This window comes from Triturus cristatus, chromosome 8 (genome assembly GCF_964204655.1).
Source record: "Triturus cristatus chromosome 8, aTriCri1.1, whole genome shotgun sequence".
Classification (NCBI taxonomy): domain Eukaryota; kingdom Metazoa; phylum Chordata; class Amphibia; order Caudata; family Salamandridae; genus Triturus; species Triturus cristatus.
The window spans coordinates 640,328,106-640,354,852 of NC_140591.1; the positions used below are offsets into that span (position 1 = coordinate 640,328,106).

The 26,747-nt window shown below is 43.3% G+C and overlaps 2 long non-coding RNA genes across 2 annotated transcripts; one reads left to right on the forward strand and one right to left on the reverse strand.

Annotated features, from left to right (window-relative positions):
* Positions 1 to 4,873: 4,873 nt before the first annotated feature.
* Positions 4,874 to 5,265, reverse strand: LOC146802507 (uncharacterized). The gene is made up of 3 exons (XR_014967403.1): positions 5,232 to 5,265; positions 5,047 to 5,142; positions 4,874 to 4,954 (listed from the first exon to the last, which is right to left on the reverse strand). It is a non-coding gene; the product is annotated as an uncharacterized LOC146802507 (long non-coding RNA).
* Positions 5,266 to 15,437: 10,172 nt separating this feature from the next.
* Positions 15,438 to 15,829, forward strand: LOC146802508 (uncharacterized). Its single transcript, XR_014967404.1, has 3 exons — positions 15,438 to 15,471; positions 15,561 to 15,656; positions 15,749 to 15,829. It is a non-coding gene; the product is annotated as an uncharacterized LOC146802508 (long non-coding RNA).
* Positions 15,830 to 26,747: the final 10,918 nt, after the last annotated feature.

Consider the following 26,747-nt stretch of genomic DNA (forward strand, 5'->3'; position numbering starts at 1 on the left):
ATCAAGCTTTGCCACTTCTGCAAAGAATCTAGATATAAAAAGCAACACAAATCTGAGGTTTCATTCACTTCCCCACAGAAAGCAGAGTCGAACAAAATAAACATTAATTCATTGTAGCATATTATTTTCAAAAATTGAGACCAACTATTTATAGGACCTACCTAACTCCACTTTCTAGAAGCTTGGATAAAAAGCATAGTACAAGACCAAGCTTTCCGCTGAACTTACAGTGCCAAAAACAATGCAGCAGTGAGTATGAAGAATTATTTTTCTTCCTGTAACCCAAGCTGTCTAGCAGACCACAGTTACTGCCACCAATAGTTGCCAGGAAGTGTCTGATCTCAACTATAGTTTAAATAATCATAATCTAATCTCTGAGCGTATTTTTCTGCAACACTGGCCACTAAGGTCAAGTAGTTGCAGTTCATCATGCATAGATCTACTCTGGTGGCAAATAAATAATATATTTACTTATGCCCAGACAAAACAAAACCCATCTCTTCTTATTTTTATCAGTGAATTAGTTTAAATATAGGACATGGTCCCCCTTGTCAGTTGAAAATCAACCTTAACCAATGGTAGAGATAATCTAAATCAATTTCTTGCAATGCAAAATACATACTTGTAGGAAATTGGGTTACTGGTTGAGGGGGGTGAAACCCTACTCAAGCAACAACCATAAACCTTGTCAGTGTGAAACACAAGCAAACCCTAACTTAACCTGTGCTTAACCCTCTGGTAGAGTGGCACACATGTAGTCAGGCAACATGTAAAGTATTTATTTAGCACACAGTTACAAAGTGAAAATACAACACAAGAACGATACCTTAACAATTTAGAAAATGTAGTAATATGTAATCAATTATTTGACATAAAAAAGACACAAATCCAATCAGTAGAAATGGAGATATGCAATTTTAAAGTTATAAGTAAAAATATTGCTTATAAGCACAACACACTAGCTGCGGCTATCTGGTTGTTAAGGTTAAAGGTTAAAGTCACAGGTTCAGGCCGACCACGATGGATCACGGGCCGGATACAGGGACCAAGTTAGTCCCTCTGAGAAAGTACCTTAAATCTTGGTTGCAAACCACTGCGCCATGCAGCAGCCATCCTGAGGAGTAATGTGAGGTCTGTATCAAGGGTATGTCAAGCAGCATTGGTTCCAGTAAGCTGAAAGGGATGTGATGACAGCTTGTGTCATGGTTGTTTTGTGCAGCATCAGGTCCAATGATCTGCTGTGAAGAGTTACATCAGGTTTGGTTTGTACTACGCTGATTCTGATAGAGAATATAGGTGGGCTGATAGAGCACCTTTAGTCTCACCCCCAAGAGTCAACACTTGGAGGTGCACCACTATGTGGAGGTAGGATTCACAGCAGGCAGAGTCTAGGATCAGGAGTCAAGATGGATGGAATATTTCTGACCCAGAGGCTCTGATTAGGAACCCAGCCAACTAGCTATTGAAGTTACTCTGGTGGTCCTAGCATCGTGATGCAGGGTCAGCTCTTCTCACTCAGGCAGGAGCACAGCAGGACAGCAGAGTAGCAGGCCAGCAGACCAGTCCGTTTTGTAGCACAGCGGCACAGCAGTCCTTCTTCTGATTCTTCCACAGACCATCTGCATTGGTGTATTCAGTTCAGCGGCGATGCTCTACTATAAAGTAAATTCCCTCTAGGGAGATGGACCATCTCAACAGTTGGGATTTCTCAGCCCTCATCTACATTAGCCATCTGAGGGGTCTACGGCCTGTCCAAACCTGTAAGTGATGCCCAAAACAAGTCTGGTCTCAGCTTCTTCACTGTCCAGACCACAGCAAATGCTTCCTCTCTATTGCACTTCACCTCTTTTCCCCGGGATGTAACTTCCTGTTGATGAAGGCTACTGGTTGATCTAGGCCATCTTCCTTTTGCTGTGTGAAACTGGCTAATATCTCATGTACTGAGGCATCCTTCACCACAATGAACTCATGGCAGACGTCAGGGGCCTTGAGAATTGGTGCCATGCACATAGCGTTTTTGAGGGTGTCAAAAGCACTCTGGCAGGCCTCCATCCAGATCACCTGTCTGGGCTATATCCTAGAAGTCAGCTCTGTCAAGGGAGCAGCCATACCCCTTGACAAACCTCCTGTAGTGCCCCATGGGGCCCAGGAAGGGTTTACCTCTTTCTGGGACTTGGGAGGAACCCAAGCCAGAATGGTCTGAATTTCTTTTTTTTTAAATAACATTTTATTGAAATCAAAATTCACAACAAAGCAGCAGTCATGACACTTAATGGGCACCTACCCAGGCGGAATACATGTATGGGCATTGGAGACAACAAGCAGTAGATCAAGGCAATCGGCGCCGAAACCATTCAGGCATTGAAACATTACAAGGTGGGTCACTGTACATTTGAGGACCCCTGGGCCCTCTCCACCCGATCCTAGCTAGGTGGCCTTAAGAGTTCAGGTCACCGCACTGGCCCCCAATTTGTCGAAGATAGCCTCCCCACTTGTGGTCCCACTTCCTAGGCCAACCTCGACCCTTATAGACCGTTTTCTCCTCTACCATAGCTAGATCCATATCCTTGAACCAGACACGCAGCTGTGGCACGGCGGCCACCCCCCACTTCTGGGCAATATTCCTTTTAGCGATGGCCCAACCCAACGCAGCCCACTCCTGCTCCGCTTGGGTGAGGCCCGAAGCTTCCCACACATTTAAGAGGCAGAGCTAAGGAGAGGGGGCGACTGGTTTACCTATGGACCTCGCCATCTGTCGGGTGACTGCTGTCCAATAATGTTGTACCAGGGGGCAAGCCCACAGGATATGTATAAATGTACCTATCTGATGACAGTTTCGCAGGCAGAGCTCGTCTGGGCGTCTTCCCAATTTACACAGCAAGGTTGCATCAAAATACACACGGTGTAGCACTTTGAGCTGCACCAGGCGTAGCCGCATTGGTATGGCCACTTCCCTAGGGAAAGCTAGCGCATCCCTCCAGTCCTCGTCAGTCATGTCACCCACCTCCGTCTCCCACCTGGCACGTGTTTTCTGCATTGTGTCGGCGCGATTATTAATTAACTTCTTATATGTTAAGGAGATAGCCCTGCGGTCCATTGGATCCAGCACCAGTCTGTCTTCCAAGGGGGAGTAGTTTTGGAGGTGCGTCCCCGTAGGCAGGGCGCTGTCGATAGCATGTCTAATTTGTAAATATCGATAATGTTCTGAGGGCGCGAGCTGGTATTTAAGTTGAAGCTCAGGGAAGGACGCCATCCTGCCTTTAACCCATATATCCCCCACCAAAGAGATACCTATAAGATCCCATTTATCAAACCAGCGCAAGTTCTCAACCGTCCCAGACATTCAAGTTCCCAGAGTGGGGTGGCCTTAGTCAACCGCCCAGACCACCCCATGCGCCGCTGGAGCCGGTGCCAGATTTCCACCGTTCGGGCCGTAGGGCCTGTCAAGTCCAGTTGTTTCGGGTTTGAGTACAATGCCCTGCTGTATCCTCCCTTCCCCAAAAGCCAGCTGTCCGTTCGGAAACTAGGATCATCGTGAGACCTGAATACCCACTGGTTGATTGTGATCAGTTGTGCTGCCTGGTAGTAGATAGGATAAATATATACCTATAACTGAGATCAATCTTATCTTTTGGTTTCCAGAAGGTTATACACCATGCAATAGTCAAATGTGTATACGGATCTCAATTTACATTAATTTCGGAATATTTATACAGTCAGAATACAGAGAAATGAAAAATAGACAAAAGGTGTGTGAGGAACAAAATTCATTTATATCAGTGAATGGTAGTAAGGGTACATAAAAATAAGACAGTTGTATATCACAAGGGAGGCATGATTATACATCCAGTTATTACTCCACTGTACAATATATCAAACACTTTTTCAAAGATATATGATCAATTATCTAGAAAGAAGTGTGACAGTCGACGTTTCGGTCTTCATACGTGAATTTGTGAGACCATCTTCAGGACAAGAAGTTTAAAAGTTGACCCCTATAAGTTAAAAAGTATATAATGAATATATAAACTATACAAAACACACACCTAAGACAAAAAATAATAACAATTTGAATAATCATTGAATAAAGGAAAGTCAATTCTGACATTTCAGAAATGTTGTATCAGTCAATTAAACATCCAATGATTGTTGAACAAGCTAAAATGATGAAACACTTTAGTCAAAGTCAAATGGTCACTTGTATTAGGGCTCCATCTTACTAAATTATACTGTACTTTAACAATAATCGTTTAAACCATCTCGTTTCATTTCATGGTTAGACAAGGCTAACTGTTTATTCTATGTCATCACTCATAATGACACATTCAAATGACATAATCAACGAATAAAGGAAAATCAATTCTGACATTTCGCAAATGTTGTATCAGTCAATTAAGCATCTAATGATTGTTAAACAAGCTAAAATGATGAAACACTTTAGTCAAAGTCAGATGGTCACTTGTATTAGGGCTCCATCTTACTAAATAATACTGCACTTTAACAATGATCGTTTAAGCCATAAATTCATCTCGTTTCATTTCGTGGTTGGACAAAACTAACTATTTATTCTGTATCTTCACTCATAATGACAAATTCAGATGACATATTTATAGGGAGAGAATTTGATTCGTCCTTTCCTCAAAACTTAATAGATTGTGGGTTGTTGTGAATGCCTGAGGCCCTGTTTGGATCGAATCGCGACAAAGTTTTGTAATAAGGGGGAAGTTAGTCATGGTTGCACTTAAAGCTATGAAATTGAACACATAATAATGTGAAAGACTGTTATTGAATCACCGTGATAATCCAAAAAGGTTCAATATGTATTTTAAACAAGAGAAACATCATTTAACTAATGCAAGTAATTTTACCTCGTAGTGTTTTGAATTGATTATGGAATTCGTGGATATCTTCCTTTCTTTGTATCGAGATTTAAATTAAAACCTCTCGCTTAACGCTATGTAAAGAGAAATCATATCGTAAGTCTTAAATGCTTTAGAGCGACTGAAAATGTATCTAAGCCAAAAAGGTAAAAGTATATCGAGGTACCTTTTAAATTTGGCGGTTTTTGAGAGGCAAACTGTCGAAGTCTTAAGGGTACTGTGTAGTTACACCGGCAGAAAACGTCATTCGTGTATTTAAAAACTGCAAGAGGAAAATGAGAGCATTTAGTGTGTTGTGGTTACAGTTGTTAATAACCTCACACATAGTAAGTGAAAGAAATATCAACCAACCTCGTAGTGGTCTTACTGTTGGTTCAGACAGAGTTAAGCCCAATATGAATGGCGCTGTGATCGCTTGCTGCGTAAATCGAGCAATGGGAATTGTTGTCACCGTTACGGGGCGTTTTACTTAAATCCCACGAAAATTACTGCAAAAGGAAATTGGGTAGTATTAGGTTAAGTTGTACTACTTTAGGGGCATTGAAAGCAAAGGCCAGGCGAAAACTAACAACTAACCTGGCGTGAGCACAGCAGTCATCTACGTTGAATCGCGGCATCGAGCATTGGAACTGCCGAGATCGGTTGGTCTTAAATATACATATTGTGGCGGTATAGAGATAGGACTTGTAAGTAGGTCACATGGTATGTCGGTACAGAAATCCGTGTCGGCCATGTTGGAATGGGATAATAGCATCAACAACGCTAGAATATAGTATGTTTGTCAAATTCTTTTAGTGTATCGATGATATATTGATTATATTCTGTTTTAAACTAATTGATCCCTATAGTCGAAGTATGTAGGATAAATTATTGAGATAAACTCTTAATAGTTCTTAGACGTACTTATATCACGGAACACACACTCCAACAGTGTACCTCCAGTTAAACCTATGTGACCAAAAGTTGAAGGTAGGACAGTCATTGTATGCACAAGACGAGGTTGATTTAACCCTTAGTGACAAGGGTTGTGTATATATAAACACATATTTTATATACTATGTCACATCTTTATGATTACTGCGTCATCAAGAATTGAAATTAGGGTATTCATTATGCATACAGGACGGAGTTGGTTCGTCACATGGTAGCAAAGATTGTGTATACAGATACCTATTTGGTTCTCTATGTCCCACCTTTATGACTACTATGCCATCAATAGAATCAAAGATCGGATATTATACATTTTAGTTACAGGGTGATTGCAAGTATTTAAATTACATATATTGAAGGGCTGTTACAAGCAGAGTGTCCTTATTATCATCAGTGGTATTTAGGTTAGCAGCTGTAACATCAACAGTTTAATACACATAGATATAGATCTCAACATCGTATAAACCTGTATAGTGTTCAAAAATAGCTCACAGGTAGTTTGATCAAGTATAAAACAGTAATTATACATAAGACTAGAGCTATTTATAGATTATACGTTATAGACCAGTATCTATTACAGATAAAAGATTACATGTCGTTGGATTGTAGCTGAAGTCTAGAGACAAGCTAAAGTGTGCCATTCGGATGTTGAATTGAGACCACGGTTGATCAAATCTGTCATGCAGATCAATTTACCTTCCTTTAAGGTCAAAAGTCGGTCTACATTACTTTGTCTCTTTGAGGGTTTGATCACATCTAGTACCCACCATTTCATATCTTTATCTGAATGACCCTGTCTCTGATAATGCTCCACGAGTGGTGCATTTTCTGTGTGACATCTTATCCGAGATTGATGTTGTAGAATCCTTTTTTTGATTGGTTGAACTGTTTTGCCAATATAATGTAATTTACACGGACATTGTATGCAATAAATTACATTACAAGTATTACAATTGGAGAATGATTTAAGGGTGAGTGTAATACCGTTGATGGTACATTTTTTGATTGTTTGCGAGGTGTTACATGCTAAGCACATATTACACTTAAAATGTCCAACAATGGGGACCAGCTGTCTCATGTTGTCTACTGTGTTGTTAGGACGGTCTTCATATGCTCTAACCAGACGGTCTCTAAGGTTGGTTCCCCTTTTGAAAGAGAATAGGGGTTTTGACTGGAATTCAGGGAGATTTTTTAATAAATTCCAGTGTCGATTAATAATCTTCTTTATAGCATTAGCATGAGTTCCGAAAGTCGAGACACAAACCAGATGAGGTTGTTGTGGACGATCTTTCACAGTCAACAACATTTCTCTGTTGTTATACCATGCACGTTTCATGGATTTTTTTAAAAGTTTGGATGGGTAACCCCTGGCTTTTAATTTTTCTGTAAGTTTTTTAGCCTCAATGAAGTAGTCATTTTTAAAGGTACAGTTTCTGCGTAAACGCAAGAACTGCCCAAAAGGGAGGCCATCTTTAAGGGCTTGAGGGTGGTGACTTTGATATTCAAGCAGGGTATTTCTGGACGTTGGTTTTGTAAACAAGGTGGTATATAAATGGTTAGAAATATCATTCTTGATAGTTATATCCAGAAAGTTAATCTCCGCATTGTCAAATTCCATGGTGAATTTCAAGTGTGCATTTCTATGGTTAAGCCAGACATGGAAGGTGTTGAGTTCTTCCTTTGTGCCATGCCAAACTAAGAAGACATCATCTATATAGCGAAGCCACTTCATGATGTTAGCGGAAAAAGGGTTCGTTACATTGAATATAAATTCGTTTTCAAATACAGAGACATAGATGTTCGCAATGTCTGGGGCGTAAACAGCTCCCATCGCTACTCCTTTTCGTTGTTGATAAAAAGTATTCTGAAAAAGGAAAAAATTCTCACACAGAGAGATACGAACACATTCAATAATGAATTCTGTAGGCACTTGATGTGGTCTGGCTCTGGTGTCTAGAAGGTTGCATAGAATCTGTAGAACTTCCTCTTGAGGGATATTCGTATAGAGGCTCTCTATATCCATGGTGACCAGGTATTCATTCAAGGGATCAAATTCAAAATTTTCAACTATGTTAATCACAGCCATAGTGTCTCGGATATATGCAGGATGGTTAACAGCAAATGGTCTGATAAAGAAATCTGCATATTGGGCCAATGGCTTCAGGATGGAGTTACAACCCGAAACTATCGGGCGACCAGGTGGATTTAGAGGGTCTTTGTGCACCTTTGGGAGCAAATATATAGCAGGAACGGTCGGTGTTTTATTGACGAGGAAGGCAGATTCTTTCTCTGAGAGCCAACCACCATCAAAACCTAACTTGCTCAGTTTTGATATTTCTGTAGTAAGTCTGTTTGTGGGATTAGTTGCAAGTTTCTTGTAGTGTAGAGGGTTGGATAATTGTTTAAGAGCCTCTTCAGTATATTTGTCCTTGTCCCAGAGGACTATCCCACCGCCCTTGTCCGCGGGTTTTATCAGGACATTAGGGAGTGATTGAAGATTTTGCAATGCAACTTGTTTTTCTTTTGAAAAATTAGATTTATATTGTATCTTCTGTTTGAAGAGATTATCAATCTCAATGAGAATTGCATTCTCAAATGTTAGTATTTCCTTTTTTACCATACAGTTACTGGGGTAAAACGTTGATTTGTTTTTTAGACCTGTGACATCGTTGTCAGAACAATTTTCCTTTCCTGTGAAGAAGTTTTTTAATCTCACAGTGCGGAAGAATTTGTGGATTTCTAATTTAGTGTTGAATAGGTCATTTTTATAGGTAGGCACAAAGCTCAACCCTGAGGAAAGAACCGCAATTTCTTGTTCAGATAGGGTATGAGCCGATAGGTTGAAAATCGGTATTGTTTGGTCAGGTGCTACCATTCGTAATACTGGTTGCGTGTCTGACGGAACCCTGGTGTATATTGGTTGCGGTACCATCCTCGTTTGGAACCCCGTTGTCTCCGAGGGGGACCTGTCCCTCGGCGGTCCTGCCCTAAAAAATTCTGCCTAGAGGTAGAAGGTTGTTGATCGTAATGGCGGTAGGTTGTGTCTATAGACTGATCGCTACCAGTATCCGAATTGGTATCTGAGAAGGTAATTCTCTTCTTTGGTATTTGGGCAGAATTTTGAGGATTATAGAAATCCTTCTGTAGGTATGGATACGTTTTTTCTTTATTGTATCTTTTGATATCGTTTTGTAGTTTCTCAGTTTTTTTATGAGCGTTGAATTCCTCGAATTCTTTGATTGTTTGCTGTACCTTATCAAGGAGGAATTTACCGTTAGTAATAGCAGAGTCACCTAATATCTTTTTTTCTAGAGTTTCAATTTCTTTAGCTAGGATCTTCAGTTGTCTGATGGCAGTTTCTATACTTAAAACCATCCAAGTGCGAGAGCATTTGTTGGCAGAAAAGCTAAAGCCTGTTTTAAATTCCTCGTCGTCAGTAAAAATTATTGGAACATTTCGGATCTGGAGACCCGTTGGGATGATATTTGCATTCAAACAGTCACAGCGCCATTCATATTGGGCTTAACTCTGTCTGAACCAACAGTAAGACCACTACGAGGTTGGTTGATATTTCTTTCACTTACTATGTGTGAGGTTATTAACAACTGTAACCACAACACACTAAATGCTCTCATTTTCCTCTTGCAGTTTTTAAATACACGAATGACGTTTTCTGCCGGTGTAACTACACAGTACCCTTAAGACTTCGACAGTTTGCCTCTCAAAAACCGCCAAATTTAAAAGGTACCTCGATATACTTTTACCTTTTTGGCTTAGATACATTTTCAGTCGCTCTAAAGCATTTAAGACTTACGATATGATTTCTCTTTACATAGCGTTAAGCGAGAGGTTTTAATTTAAATCTCGATACAAAGAAAGGAAGATATCCACGAATTCCATAATCAATTCAAAACACTACGAGGTAAAATTACTTGCATTAGTTAAATGATGTTTCTCTTGTTTAAAATACATATTGAACCTTTTTGGATTATCACGGTGATTCAATAACAGTCTTTCACATTATTATGTGTTCAATTTCATAGCTTTAAGTGCAACCATGACTAACTTCCCCCTTATTACAAAACTTTGTCGCGATTCGATCCAAACAGGGCCTCAGGCATTCACAACAACCCACAATCTATTAAGTTTTGAGGAAAGGACGAATCAAATTCTCTCCCTATAAATATGTCATCTGAATTTGTCATTATGAGTGAAGATACAGAATAAATAGTTAGTTTTGTCCAACCACGAAATGAAACGAGATGAATTTATGGCTTAAACGATCATTGTTAAAGTGCAGTATTATTTAGTAAGATGGAGCCCTAATACAAGTGACCATCTGACTTTGACTAAAGTGTTTCATCATTTTAGCTTGTTTAACAATCATTAGATGCTTAATTGACTGATACAACATTTGCGAAATGTCAGAATTGATTTTCCTTTATTCGTTGATTATGTCATTTGAATGTGTCATTATGAGTGATGACATAGAATAAACAGTTAGCCTTGTCTAACCATGAAATGAAACGAGATGGTTTAAACGATTATTGTTAAAGTACAGTATAATTTAGTAAGATGGAGCCCTAATACAAGTGACCATTTGACTTTGACTAAAGTGTTTCATCATTTTAGCTTGTTCAACAATCATTGGATGTTTAATTGACTGATACAACATTTCTGAAATGTCAGAAATGACTTTCCTTTATTCAATGATTATTCAAATTGTTATTATTTTTTGTCTTAGGTGTGTGTTTTGTATAGTTTATATATTCATTATATACTTTTTAACTTATAGGGGTCAACTTTTAAACTTCTTGTCCTGAAGATGGTCTCACAAATTCACGTATGAAGACCGAAACGTCGACTGTCACACTTCTTTCTAGATAATTGATCATATATCTTTGAAAAAGTGTTTGATATATTGTACAGTGGAGTAATAACTGGATGTATAATCATGCCTCCCTTGTGATATACAACTGTCTTATTTTTATGTACCCTTACTACCATTCACTGATATAAATGAATTTTGTTCCTCACACACCTTTTGTCTATTTTTCATTTCTCTGTATTCTGACTGTATAAATATTCCGAAATTAATGTAAATTGAGATCCGTATACACATTTGACTATTGCATGGTGTATAACCTTCTGGAAACCAAAAGATAAGATTGATCTCAGTTATAGGTATATATTTATCCTATAAACAAGTTACACAACTAAGTCTTTAATAAACCCCTTGAAGGCACACCCTACCCATACATACTATCTGCCCAAGCCCTCAAGGGTATATTGGGTTATCCATTACATAGATTGTGTTTAAGCGCAGACAATTGTCTGTTGTGGATCACTTTTAAGTGGTTTTTTATTATTTTTTTGATTGCCTCTAAAAATAATAACGTAGATGTCTGAAGCAGAGACATTATCCTATACTGATGATTATATATTGAAAATCGCTAGCGGCCCCTCACTATTGGGCAATAAAGGCCTCACCGCCTCTTTTCCTTATGAGTCTGATCTTAATCAACTCGAGCGTCTTAAAAAGAAACTAGTACGAACAGAACTCCATGCTAAGTTTCTGACGGACTGTTTGAATGCAAATATCATCCCAACGGGTCTCCAGATCCGAAATGTTCCAATAATTTTTACTGACGACGAGGAATTTAAAACAGGCTTTAGCTTTTCTGCCAACAAATGCTCTCGCACTTGGATGGTTTTAAGTATAGAAACTGCCATCAGACAACTGAAGATCCTAGCTAAAGAAATTGAAACTCTAGAAAAAAAGATATTAGGTGACTCTGCTATTACTAACGGTAAATTCCTCCTTGATAAGGTACAGCAAACAATCAAAGAATTCGAGGAATTCAACGCTCATAAAAAAACTGAGAAACTACAAAACGATATCAAAAGATACAATAAAGAAAAAACGTATCCATACCTACAGAAGGATTTCTATAATCCTCAAAATTCTGCCCAAATACCAAAGAAGAGAATTACCTTCTCAGATACCAATTCGGATACTGGTAGCGATCAGTCTATAGACACAACCTACCGCCATTACGATCAACAACCTTCTACCTCTAGGCAGAATTTTTTAGGGCAGGACCGCCGAGGGACAGGTCCCCCTCGGAGACAACGGGGTTCCAAACGAGGATGGTACCGCAACCAATATACACCAGGGTTCCGTCAGACACGCAACCAGTATTACGAATGGTAGCACCTGACCAAACAATACCGATTTTCAACCTATCGGCTCATACCCTATCTGAACAAGAAATTGCGGTTCTTTCCTCAGGGTTGAGCTTTGTGCCTACCTATAAAAATGACCTATTCAACACTAAATTAGAAATCCACAAATTCTTCCGCACTGTGAGATTAAAAAACTTCTTCACAGGAAAGGAAAATTGTTCTGACAACGATGTCACAGGTCTAAAAAACAAATCAACGTTTTACCCCAGTAACTGTATGGTAAAAAAGGAAATACTAACATTTGAGAATGCAATTCTCATTGAGATTGATAATCTCTTCAAACAGAAGATACAATATAAATCTAATTTTTCAAAAGAAAAACAAGTTGCATTGCAAAATCTTCAATCACTCCCTAATGTCCTGATAAAACCCGCGGACAAGGGCGGTGGGATAGTCCTCTGGGACAAGGACAAATATACTGAAGAGGCTCTTAAACAATTATCCAACCCTCTACACTACAAGAAACTTGCAACTAATCCCACAAACAGACTTACTACAGAAATATCAAAACTGAGCAAGTTAGGTTTTGATGGTGGTTGGCTCTCAGAGAAAGAATCTGCCTTCCTCGTCAATAAAACACCGACCGTTCCTGCTATATATTTGCTCCCAAAGGTGCACAAAGACCCTCTAAATCCACCTGGTCGCCCGATAGTTTCGGGTTGTAACTCCATCCTGAAGCCATTGGCCCAATATGCAGATTTCTTTATCAGACCATTTGCTGTTAACCATCCTGCATATATCCGAGACACTATGGCTGTGATTAACATAGTTGAAAATTTTGAATTTGATCCCTTGAATGAATACCTGGTCACCATGGATATAGAGAGCCTCTATACGAATATCCCTCAAGAGGAAGTTCTACAGATTCTATGCAACCTTCTAGACACCAGAGCCAGACCACATCAAGTGCCTACAGAATTCATTATTGAATGTGTTCGTATCTCTCTGTGTGAGAATTTTTTCCTTTTTCAGAATACTTTTTATCAACAACGAAAAGGAGTAGCGATGGGAGCTGTTTACGCCCCAGACATTGCGAACATCTATGTCTCTGTATTTGAAAACGAATTTATATTCAATGTAACGAACCCTTTTTCCGCTAACATCATGAAGTGGCTTCGCTATATAGATGATGTCTTCTTAGTTTGGCATGGCACAAAGGAAGAACTCAACACCTTCCATGTCTGGCTTAACCATAGAAATGCACACTTGAAATTCACCATGGAATTTGACAATGCGGAGATTAACTTTCTGGATATAACTATCAAGAATGATATTTCTAACCATTTATATACCACCTTGTTTACAAAACCAACGTCCAGAAATACCCTGCTTGAATATCAAAGTCACCACCCTCAAGCCCTTAAAGATGGCCTCCCTTTTGGGCAGTTCTTGCGTTTACGCAGAAACTGTACCTTTAAAAATGACTACTTCATTGAGGCTAAAAAACTTACAGAAAAATTAAAAGCCAGGGGTTACCCATCCAAACTTTTAAAAAAATCCATGAAACGTGCATGGTATAACAACAGAGAAATGTTGTTGACTGTGAAAGATCGTCCACAACAACCTCATCTGGTTTGTGTCTCGACTTTCGGAACTCATGCTAATGCTATAAAGAAGATTATTAATCGACACTGGAATTTATTAAAAAATCTCCCTGAATTCCAGTCAAAACCCCTATTCTCTTTCAAAAGGGGAACCAACCTTAGAGACCGTCTGGTTAGAGCATATGAAGACCGTCCTAACAACACAGTAGACAACATGAGACAGCTGGTCCCCATTGTTGGACATTTTAAGTGTAATATGTGCTTAGCATGTAACACCTCGCAAACAATCAAAAAATGTACCATCAACGGTATTACACTCACCCTTAAATCATTCTCCAATTGTAATACTTGTAATGTAATTTATTGCATACAATGTCCGTGTAAATTACATTATATTGGCAAAACAGTTCAACCAATCAAAAAAAGGATTCTACAACATCAATCTCGGATAAGATGTCACACAGAAAATGCACCACTCGTGGAGCATTATCAGAGACAGGGTCATTCAGATAAAGATATGAAATGGTGGGTACTAGATGTGATCAAACCCTCAAAGAGACAAAGTAATGTAGACCGACTTTTGACCTTAAAGGAAGGTAAATTGATCTGCATGACAGATTTGATCAACCGTGGTCTCAATTCAACATCCGAATGGCACACTTTAGCTTGTCTCTAGACTTCAGCTACAATCCAACGACATGTAATCTTTTATCTGTAATAGATACTGGTCTATAACGTATAATCTATAAATAGCTCTAGTCTTATGTATAATTACTGTTTTATACTTGATCAAACTACCTGTGAGCTATTTTTGAACACTATACAGGTTTATACGATGTTGAGATCTATATCTATGTGTATTAAACTGTTGATGTTACAGCTGCTAACCTAAATACCACTGATGATAATAAGGACACTCTGCTTGTAACAGCCCTTCAATATATGTAATTTAAATACTTGCAATCACCCTGTAACTAAAATGTATAATATCCGATCTTTGATTCTATTGATGGCATAGTAGTCATAAAGGTGGGACATAGAGAACCAAATAGGTATCTGTATACACAATCTTTGCTACCATGTGACGAACCAACTCCGTCCTGTATGCATAATGAATACCCTAATTTCAATTCTTGATGACGCAGTAATCATAAAGATGTGACATAGTATATAAAATATGTGTTTATATATACACAACCCTTGTCACTAAGGGTTAAATCAACCTCGTCTTGTGCATACAATGACTGTCCTACCTTCAACTTTTGGTCACATAGGTTTAACTGGAGGTACACTGTTGGAGTGTGTGTTCCGTGATATAAGTACGTCTAAGAACTATTAAGAGTTTATCTCAATAATTTATCCTACATACTTCGACTATAGGGATCAATTAGTTTAAAACAGAATATAATCAATATATCATCGATACACTAAAAGAATTTGACAAACATACTATATTCTAGCGTTGTTGATGCAAATATCCCATTCCAACATGGCCGACACGGATTTCTGTACCGACATACCATGTGACCTACTTACAAGTCCTATCTCTATACCGCCACAATATGTATATTTAAGACCAACCGATCTCGGCAGTTCCAATGCTCGATGCCGCGATTCAACGTAGATGACTGCTGTGCTCACGCCAGGTTAGTTGTTAGTTTTCGCCTGGCCTTTGCTTTCAATGCCCCTAAAGTAGTACAACTTAACCTAATACTACCCAATTTCCTTTTGCAGTAATTTTCGTGGGATTTAAGTAAAACGCCCCGTAACGGTGACAACAATTCCCATTGCTCGATTTACGCAGCAAGCGATCACAGCGCCATTCATATTGGGCTTAACTCTGTCTGAACCAACAGTAAGACCACTACGAGGTTGGTTGATATTTCTTTCACTTACTATGTGTGAGGTTATTAACAACTGTAACCACAACACACTAAATGCTCTCATTTTCCTCTTGCAGTTTTTAAATACACGAATGACGTTTTCTGCCGGTGTAACTACACAGTACCCTTAAGACTTCGACAGTTTGCCTCTCAAAAACCGCCAAATTTAAAAGGTACCTCGATATACTTTTACCTTTTTGGCTTAGATACATTTTCAGTCGCTCTAAAGCATTTAAGACTTACGATATGATTTCTCTTTACATAGCGTTAAGCGAGAGGTTTTAATTTAAATCTCGATACAAAGAAAGGAAGATATCCACGAATTCCATAATCAATTCAAAACACTACGAGGTAAAATTACTTGCATTAGTTAAATGATGTTTCTCTTGTTTAAAATACATATTGAACCTTTTTGGATTATCACGGTGATTCAATAACAGTCTTTCACATTATTATGTGTTCAATTTCATAGCTTTAAGTGCAACCATGACTAACTTCCCCCTTATTACAAAACTTTGTCGCGATTCGATCCAAACAGGGCCTCAGGCATTCACAACAACCCACAATCTATTAAGTTTTGAGGAAAGGACGAATCAAATTCTCTCCCTAGAAATATGTCATCTGAATTTGTCATTATGAGTGAAGATACAGAATAAATAGTTAGTTTTGTCCAACCACGAAATGAAACGAGATGAATTTATGGCTTAAACGATCATTGTTAAAGTGCAGTATTATTTAGTAAGATGGAGCCCTAATACAAGTGACCATCTGACTTTGACTAAAGTGTTTCATCATTTTAGCTTGTTTAACAATCATTAGATGCTTAATTGACTGATACAACATTTGCGAAATGTCAGAATTGATTTTCCTTTATTCGTTGATTATGTCATTTGAATGTGTCATTATGAGTGATGACATAGAATAAACAGTTAGCCTTGTCTAACCATGAAATGAAACGAGATGGTTTAAACGATTATTGTTAAAGTACAGTATAATTTAGTAAGATGGAGCCCTAATACAAGTGACCATTTGACTTTGACTAAAGTGTTTCATCATTTTAGCTTGTTCAACAATCATTGGATGTTTAATTGACTGATACAACATTTCTGAAATGTCAGAATTGACTTTCCTTTATTCAATGATTATTCAAATTGTTATTATTTTTTGTCTTAGGTGTGTGTTTTGTATAGTTTATATATTCATTATATACTTTTTAACTTATAGGGGTCAACTTTTAAACTTCTTGTCCTGAAGATGGTCTCACAAATTCACGTATGAAGACCGAAACGTCGACTGTCACACTTCTTTCTAGATAATTGATCATATATCTTTGAAAAAGTGTTTGATATATTGTACAGTGGAGTAATAACTGGATGTATAATCATGCCTCCCTTGTGATATACAACTGTCTTATTTTTATGTACCCTTACTACCATTCACTGATATAAATGAATTTTGTTCCTCACACACCTTTTGTCTATTTTTCATTTCTCTGTATTCTGACTGTATAAATATTCCGAAATTAATGTAAATTGAGATCCGTATACACATTTGACTATTGCATGGTGTATAACCTTCTGGAAACCAAAAGATAAGATTGATCTCAGTTATAGGTATATATTTATCCTATAAACAAGTTACACAACTAAGTCTTTAATAAACCCCTTGAAGGCACACCCTACCCATACATACTATCTGCCCAAGCCCTCAAGGGTATATTGGGTTATCCATTACATAGATTGTATTTTGCCTGGTAGTAGAGGCGTAGGTCTGGTAGCCCTATCCCACTGTCGTACCAGCCCATAGTCAGTTTTTGCATCGCGATACGCGGCGGCCCGGTATCCCATAACAGTCCACGCAGCGTCGCCTCAATCTTCATAAAATAGGCTTCTGGAATCGGAATGGGCGTATTCTGAAGGGCATAGAGAAAACGGGGGAGAGCTAGCATCTTAAAAAGTGCCGCCCGGCCCAGGAGTGTAAGGGGCAATGTCTTCCAATGGACCACATCGGCGCTGAACCGCTGCAGCGGGCACACTAGGTTACGCTCATAGAACAGGGATGCGTCCGATGTTATGAAGATGCAGAGATATTGCAAGCCCTGTAATGTCACCGGGATATCATATCCCCTAGGGCTATGCGGCAGATCGGCCCAAAGGGGATACATCTGGGATTTGGACCAGTTGATCTGGTACCCAGAGTGGGCCCCAAAGATATGAAAAATATGCAATACCCGACGGACCGAGCGCGCCGGGGAGGCCAGATACAACAAAATATCATCCGCATATAGAGAGATACGGTCTTCATGAACTGCTGTCCATTTAAGGCCCCTGATTTCTGGGTCACCTCGAATCCAGACCGCAAGTGGCTCAAGTGCCAGGGCAAAATGGAGCGGCGACAACGGACAGCCCTGTCGCGTGCCACGGCCAAGGGAGAAGGAATTCGAGCGGTGGTTGTTGACTGATACATGAGCCGTGGGCAAGCTGTATAGCAGTCGGATCCACCCCATCAGTCGAGGACCCAGCCCCACCCGGACCAAGACCGCAAAGAGATACTCCCATGCCACCGTATCGAATGCCATTTTGGCATCAAGCGCGAGTAGTAGCACTTCCTCTTGGAGTGTGGCAGCACGGCCCAGTGCCCCGTGGACTCGGCGCAAATTACGTGCCGGATTGCGGCCTGGCATGAAACCCGACTGGTCCGGGTGGATTAAGGCCGTGAGATAGGGAAGTAACCGATTGGCCAGTAGCTTTGCCAGGATTTTGGCTTCTACTGTGATCAGGGAAATGGGTCGGTACGATGCACACTCATCCGCCGGTTTGCCGGGCTTACGGATGACCATGATGGTAGCGGTGCGTATATCGGCTGGGAGGACCCCAGTCTCATAGCACTCCTTATATAAGTTTAATAGGTGTGGTGCCAGTGTCAGAGCCATAGATTTCATGAATTCTATCGGTATTCCGTTGGGGCCCATGGCCTTTCCGGAACGGATATCTCTGATGGCTTTTTGAATCTCCTCAATTGAGATATCTGCCTCCAAAGCCTCCTTATCTTGCTGGGAGACGGATGGCATTTCAATTGTGGCAAGGAGGTCTGCTGCCCAACGCTCCGGGGAGTCCTGCGGCGGAGTATATATCTGCTCATAGTACTGTGCAAACGTTTCGGCAATGTTTTGAGGGTCAGTAATCAGCACTCCGTCTGGCCCTTTGACCGCACCCACCCACCGCGCAACCAATTCCTTACGTTCCAGCCATGCCAGCAACTTACCAGTGCGCTCCCCTAGCTCATAAATTCTATGCCGAGTAGCGAGAGCGCGTCGATTGGCCTCTTCAAAGAGCAGTTGCTTATAATCCTGTCTCTTAACCTCAAGCCGGTGCTGGGTCTCATTGGTAGGGGCGTGTGAGGTCCCCTGCTCGAGCTGTAATATCTCCGCCTCCAACTCACTAACCCGCCGCCTACATTCAGTCCTGTGTCCCACAAGCAGGGACAGCGCCCGTCCCTTAATAACTGCCCTGTAAGCAATAGTAATCCGTATCTTGCCTCAGGGAGTCCCTAATGTGCGGGATTTTCAGCAACCATGGCTGAATCAGGATGGGACCAGGTTGGCGTGTTGTACTGGCGCCAAAGAAAGATCTTACCGGGGAGTGGTCAGAAATCCCCCACGCTAAGGTCGAGGAATCATTGAAGTGTTGGATATGTTGCGCCTGCGTGAACAGGTAGTCAAGCCACGAGTGACTGCCGTGCACCCCAGATTGAAAAGTATAGCACATATCTCCGGGGTGTGACCATCTCCAGACATCAACCAGGCCGAATGCATCTGCAAAATTGCGCAGTTGCGAGCCCCGCGGATCGTCCCGTCGGGGAGGAGAGCGATCTACGGTCCCGTCCATCGTCAGGTTAAAGTCACCACCTAGAACGATGGCTCCCTCCGGCAAGGTCATTAAGAGTGTCCCTACATCTGCTAGAGTCTGTCGCTGAAGGTCCAGCGGTGCATTTACTGAGAGCAGACTGAGGATCTTCCCCTCCCAGCTACCGGAGCAAGCAACAAACCTACCCTGGGGCTCAGTATGAGTGGAATGAATCACATAGGGGCAGCCCTTCTGCATGAGGATCCCCACCCCCCTGGATCCCGAGGTAAAGCCCGAGTGCGCTACCATACGATACCCCTTCCGGTTTAGGGCCTGACAGGAGTTGCCTATTAGATGCATTTCTTGTAGCAACACCGCATCTACGCGGTACCGATGAATATATTGTTGTACTATACCCCGTTTAATTTTGTCGCCCAGCCCATTGACGTTCCACGTCATGAGGCTAAGTCTTTGAGCCATAGCCACCAGATCACAATAGCAACATGTATAAATGGTCGGAGTAACCGTTGCAGAGAGGTTCTGCAGCCTTCACCCCCGAAAACAGCATCAGCCGCCACCATGCCCTTTCTGAAGACTAAGGAGAGGAGACCAGGAGCCTGGAAGTGAATAGTTTGTGTCACATATCGACAAAGAATGCCCTGCTGGACTGCTGCCAAAAAACAATAAGAAACCACCCCCCAACAAACTGAACCAAATCATGCAATACCCATGAAAATACCCCCCCTCCCTGCCTCCCTCTGAAACGGAACTAGAACCGCCCGCCTCCCCCAACATGCAGAGTGCCTGTCGCCCCCCCTAACCACTTTGAGGGAACGTGCGCCGCCCCACTCCCATCATAGCAACTGACAGCTCATAAGATCAGTCCCCCTCCCCCAACCCTATTCCCACCAGGGCCGAGGAGTCTGATTTAGCACTGCTGGATTGCCGGAGCCCCACCAAGCCAGTCCCAACTTGCCGGAATGAGACCCCCTCGAAACGAGTTAGAAAACAGTTCAACCGGACAAGCATATATTTGAGGAAAGTTTGTCTATTTGCATGGAGGCCTGGCTATTGCCCTCAGATATCTACAGTGGAGGACCCTGTTGGCAGCGTAACACATGGATAAATTTGCCCCCCTCACATGTCTCTCCCATTCTAAGCAGTATACCAGCTTGAGGGTAGTAATCCACCTCCTGACTTCAGCTGGTGAGTTCCGGCGTGGGCACGCCGGCCCCTATACCATCTTACCAGCATCCAAAGTTAGGGTTCCCCCGAAGGGTCCTGGGCCCCAGAGTCCGAACATGAGGGAGAGTGCCTGTGTTGGTGCCAATCATCAGCCGCATCCGCCGCCGATGGTCCCTTTTTCCTTCGTTTGTCAACAGTGCGCCAGCCCTCCAACCAGTCCCAGGCCTCCTCCGGGCGCATAAAGAACCACGTTTTGCCATCTGCCTCCACCCGCAGCTTGGCCGGGAACATCATTGCGTACTTGACATCCTGGTCACGGAGAGCTTTTTTCACCTCCAGGAAGCTACATCTTTGTTTCTGAACTCTGAGGGTAAAGTCCGGGAAGAACGTGATTTTGTTGTTCTCAACAGTGACGGGCGGAGCCGCTCTCGCCGTTTGAAGTATAATGTCTCGGTCCCGGAAATTAAACACTCGGGCAAGAATTGGACGAGGAGGAGCCCCCGGCCTGGGACGACCCCCCCGGCACCCGATGGGCTCTTTCAATGGAGAAACACTTGGAGAGCCCCCGGGGCTGTAGGTGTGTGAGGACCAAATCTTCGACAAAGAGGTCCACTGCCTGTCCCTCCGCCCGCTCCAGAACGTCAATAATTCGAACATTATTCCGACGCATCCTGCCTTCATAGTCATCCAGTTGCCGGGCGAGTGCCTCATGGGAAGCACGCAGGTCAGCAACTTCGCGTTTTAGTAGGCCGGTGTCACCTGACAGCTCCTTTGTGACACTTTCCACAGCCCCCACGCGATCTTTCTCACATCCTCCCGAATCAGACCCACCTCGGTGGCCACTGTGTCGATCCGATTTTCAAGGGACGTCTTGACTGCAGTGATGGTGTCCAGGAGGTCCTTGTTTGTCGGGCCTGCCTTACTGTCCGGGGCCGGCATCTCAGCCCGATCACCGCCCGGCGGTTGGTGCCACGCGAATATCTCTAGTTTGGTCTGTGTCGCCGTTTTGCTGTTCCGTCCGGGTGGCATGAGCACTTGTCAGGGGGTACTCCCCAGCTATAAGGTGCAGCCGCTAATCCCCGCCGCCTGCGGTGGAAAAACGCCACCTGGCCTGTCGGCTTTCAATGGCTACACCCCAGCCACCGGGACGCCCCACTAGGTCTCTATATCCTGCAATGGAACACTGCGATGCTGGGCCTCCATCCTCCGTGCACCCGAGTCCCCTCTGTGGCGCTGTCGCTCCCTAGCCGGTAGCCCTAACCTCTCGGGGCAAGCGCGCCGACCCCGTCGGCACCGCTGTCGTCAACGTTTTTCGTGGGGCCGCCAGAGGGGGGACCTCTACCACGCAGCGGCCGCGCCGCTATAAGGCCACAGTCCTGCCTTGTCACTCCCCGCTGGGCCCTAGGTTCTGTCACCACACTTATAAGCTTTGGGCTAGTGGAGCACCCAATCGCACTCACCGGTCCACCCCACGGTATCAATGAACGCACCGAGCCCCCCGACTCCACCTCTAAGATGCGGCCGATCTCTTCTACTGCCTCACTTCTTTCACACCCCCGTTGGGGCGTATCCAGCACCGACAATGTACCTTCTAGATCGCCCGGTCCGGAGCTCTGGCGCCTCTGTCGTCTGGTTGCGCCCCAAAGCACTCCCCGGCACCGTCAGGATCGCAGCAGTACAGGGGAGGCCCCAGGGTCCCGCCAAGTGAGCTTCCGTACCGTTGGAGGCCACGTGCCTCAGCTCGGCACCTTCCAGAGAGTCCCGGCTGCCGCCGCGGACGCACGTGGTCCTGTGCCCTCCCAGGCCGTGCTTCTCTTTGCCCAGCAAGTGTCCAGCATGTGGGGATTAGGGTCACCCAGCCCCCCGTATCCGCCTCTAGAAACGGGCGTCCAACCACCACAGCTTCACTCCTTCCGAACCCCTGGTGGGACGCTTCCACCACAGATTGTGTTTCGGCCACACCACCAGGCCCCGGGCTCCGCCACGCCGTCCCTTACTTTCGCCACAAATCACCTCCTGTCGCCACTGGAGTCTCCGAGGCGTCGGGGAGGTCAGAGGATCCCGCAGGACACGCTTCCGTAGGGCCAGAGGCTCCGAGGATCAGCTCGCTTTTCTCCGGACCTTCCATGCCACAGCCGCAGCCTCTCGTAGGCGGCGTGCCCTTCAGGGTAGTACCTTTCTCCGCCCGGCACTCGTCCAGCACCCGGAGAGTGGAGCCTCGGCTCAGCCCCACCTCCGATCAGCCCCAAACTTCACTGTCCGGTTGGCGGGAGCCCCAGCACCACTCGGGACCGCTTGCAGCACGGGTCAGGGCCTCAGGGCACAGATAGTCAGGATAATACGGGAGTGGCGCTACAGAGCTTCGCTACTGAGCGGCCATTCCCGTCGGCAGCCAGCCACGCCCCCAATTGTCTGAATTTTGACATGGGGTGCTGTGCCTTGCCTCCTCAACTTTGTGACCCAAGTTGACCATTGAGCCCTTCCCTATCTGAAACTTACTGGCATTGATAGTAAGGCCTGCCCTTTGCAGAGTCTTAAGCATTTTTCTAAGTTGGCACGAGTGGTCCTCACAGCTGGATCTGAAGACTGCAATGTCGCCTAGGTAGCAGCAATGAAGTTCTCCAACCCTGCCAAGACCTGGTTGTCCAACGTACGGAAGGTGGCAGAGGCATTCTACAAAACCGAAAGGCATCACCTAAAACTAGACGTGGCCCTCAGTGGTAGAGAACCAGACCTGCCTCGGTCAGCCACAGTGCCAGGAACCAGACAATATATCAAACTTGCCGAGGAAGATTGCAGTCCCCAACCAATCAATGAGCTCATCAGCTCAGGGAATGGGGTGAGAGTCAGTCTTAGTGACTGAAATTAGACCCTGCTAATCCTCACAGAACCAGAGTTCTGGGGTAGTACCTGGAAGAGTAGCTTTGGGGACCAGATTCACAGGGCTGGACCTAGGGCTGCTTTAGGACTAATTTATCCCCAGTGCCAGCATTTTAGAGACTTCCTTTTTCATGTTACCTAGTTTTCATCCTTGTCAGACAGCCTATAGATCTAATTCTTCACAGATATACTGCCCCTCTCTAGTTAACTTCATTGACTATGAAATGTGTGGACAGATAGACCATTTAGAAACTCCTCTGCCAATATGGTTTTGGCAGATAAACTCATAAGAGTTATCAAGAACTCTCACGAGGGAATGACATGCTAGATAGTCCATAGAGGACAATTCACTGAAGCATTCCAAGTGAGAACCTGAGTCCACCAGGGTTATGTGCTTGCCTTTTCTTTTCCTGTTAGCCATAGACTTGATCATGAAGAAATCCACAACAAGGAGAACAAATGATATCCAATGGACACCTTGGATACAGTTCAAATACCTAGACTTTGCGGATGACCTGGCCCTTCTCTCACATACCCATCTGCAGATGAAAGAGAAGACTGAAAAGTGGTTGTCACATCAGCCCATTTTGGCCTCATCATCTGAAGGCTAACAATGTCAGTACAACTGTAGTCACTCTTGCAGGTGATGCACTGGAAGAGGTTGAGGCCTTCACCTACATGGGTAGTGTCATAGCAGGGTGGCACAGATGCCGATGCCAAGATAAGAATTGGCATAGCAAGAGGTGCCTTCATTCAGCTAAAGAAAATCTGGAGCTCCAACGTCCTAACACTGCAAGCCAATATCAGGCTTTTTAATACCAACCCAAAATCAGTTCTTCGGTATGGAGCAGAAACTTGAAGGAAAAAAGTGACCACCACCAACAAAATCCAGACACTGTCTGAGAAAGACCATCAGCAACATGACCTATGGAAGCAGACTTTCCAACTTCCTGCTCAGGAAGAAATCCTGAAAGATGCTGTGGCTGGACAGGTCACACCCACTGCAAGCCCACATCAAACACCACCAGGCAAACCCTGTCCTGCAACCCTCAAGGGAAAAAAAAACACCTGACACTAACGTCTGATGCTGGCTGCATGAAGAAGGGTTATACCTAGAGTCAGATTGAAAGAAAAGTCAAGGACAGAGAGGGATGGAGACTCCTGGTTGAGGGTCTATATCCCAAGAGGGGTAGTAGGCAAAAGTATGTTATTAAGTGTATTGCCCCTAGTGTTGATATCATCATAAGTACACCACGTAGTTAGCCCTGGGGTTAGGTGAAAGAGAGAAACAAACTGTCATCTAATTGGCAACAGTCTCTTTGTTGCTCTATGTTCAGGGTAGGGGAAGAGGCTGATGCCCTCCAGTGACCCATACTTCTCCTTGGAAGAAAAGAAGTGGAGGATTCCACTCCTTCATCTGTTACCAGGAGCATGGTAACATCAGACCTCTCAAATTGAGGTTTAAGGTAATTGACAGCCGGACTGGCAAGGGGTTCCTGGGGCTCTTTAGGGCTAGCAGGTAGGTGACCTTTCTCTTGTGCTTCATCACCTCATAGGGCCCATACCATCAGTTTGGTAGGGTCTGGGGCTCCAAGGGTCACATCACTCACATTTTGGGGACATTTTGAACTCAGTAATAGCTCGTTAATGGATTAATAACCTCTTGGCTGGCTTTTAGATTCTCCTTTTCCTTCTTCCAGAAGCACTTAATTTGGGTGTGATGGCCCAGCATATAGCTGACCACATCCTGAGAGGCTTTCTTGAGAGCTTACTCTCAACTCTCCTATACCAGGTTGAGAGGCTAATTGACAGAGTGACATCACAGAAGATCAAGGAGTCTGAATCCAACCCCGTTCTGCAGTACTAGCCTGTAAGCAGACAAAAGGCATGACAAGAGGTTGTCGCATTTCCACCTCAAGGGCTCTGATGTGCCTATTATTATCCATTTCATGGGCTCGTTGAATCTTTCACAGGCCCATTGGTCTGAGATGATAGGGTGTGGAGTAACTTGTATGTTATCCCATACTTGTCCCACATGAACTTCATGCCATGAAGTTGGTACTTCCGAAAAATACTACCTTCTTGGGGAATCCCACTTGGGTAAATATCTGTGCTTGTGCCACTGTGGGTGCAGTCACAGTCCTCAGAGGTAAAGCCTTTGTTCAACAGGTGAACCTCATTTCTAGTGCTATCCTGGGGTCTAGGGGAACAACAATGTTGATGCCCACACTTTCTAAGGGTGTGCCAACAACAGAGCAACCAGAAGGGGAACCAGAGGAGCCTTGTGCTCCCCTCCATACATGACCAACAGAAGGCCTCTGGTCCATCAGGATAAGTGGAGCCATTTTGGTATGTTGCACAACATATTGCCTGAAGCATTTCCGAAAAACCTCCTTCTTTAAAGGCTGCACCCCAGAAAATGCACACAATTAGCCACCAATAAATACCCCTGTAAAACATCATAGTCCTCAGGCGAGTATCAAGTCAGTGCAAAGTTTTGTGGGATACGTAGTTTTTAGTAATGCCTATATGGGCTTCCATTCCATTGCGTGCCCAAAAGTGTTTCTTTATTGTTATGCAAATCTTACCCAAAAAAGTGCTCCTTCACTTAGTATTTCAAACCACAAAATGCTGCCCCAATTAGTCAGCTGCGGCCCGCTGTGATCCCGCAGGAGTACACTCCAAGGCTGGGTCAGCCGTATTATTGAAACACCAAGAAATTGCCCCCAAAGTGCACTCTTTAAAACAAACATTTATTCCATAGGTGCCGCTTCAGTTGGTTGCACAACATGACATCGCCTGACGCTTCCGGAAAATCTTCCTTCTACAAAGGCTAACACAAGAAAATGCACACAATTAGCCACCAATAAATACCCTTCTAAAACATCATAGTCCTCAGGTGAGTATCAAGCCAGTACAAAGATTTATGGGATTGCTAGTTTTTAGTAGCTCACATGGGCATTAATATGGCTGGCCTGGCAGTGGAGTACACCGCCTCAGGATCACAGCGGGCCTCAGCTGACTTATCGGTTCAGGATTTTGTTGTTTGAAAGACTAAGTGAAGGAGCGTGCTTTTGGGTGAGATTTGCATAATAATAAAGAAGCACTTTTGGACATGCTATGGAATAGCAGCCCATGTGGGCATTACTAAAAACTACCAACAGCAGTTACCAGTAGGTAGTTATAGTTAGTACCTTGTTAAAATAGGGAAAGAGATCTCTTTTGCCAATAACTTTGACGCCATTGGCAATTCCTTGTGAAGTTTTAAAAAACTAGTTTTCCATTCACTTCAGCTGCTGTCTTGAAAGTTTTGTTGTAATCTGTCAAGTAGGTGCTGAGAAAAAGGGGGTCCTA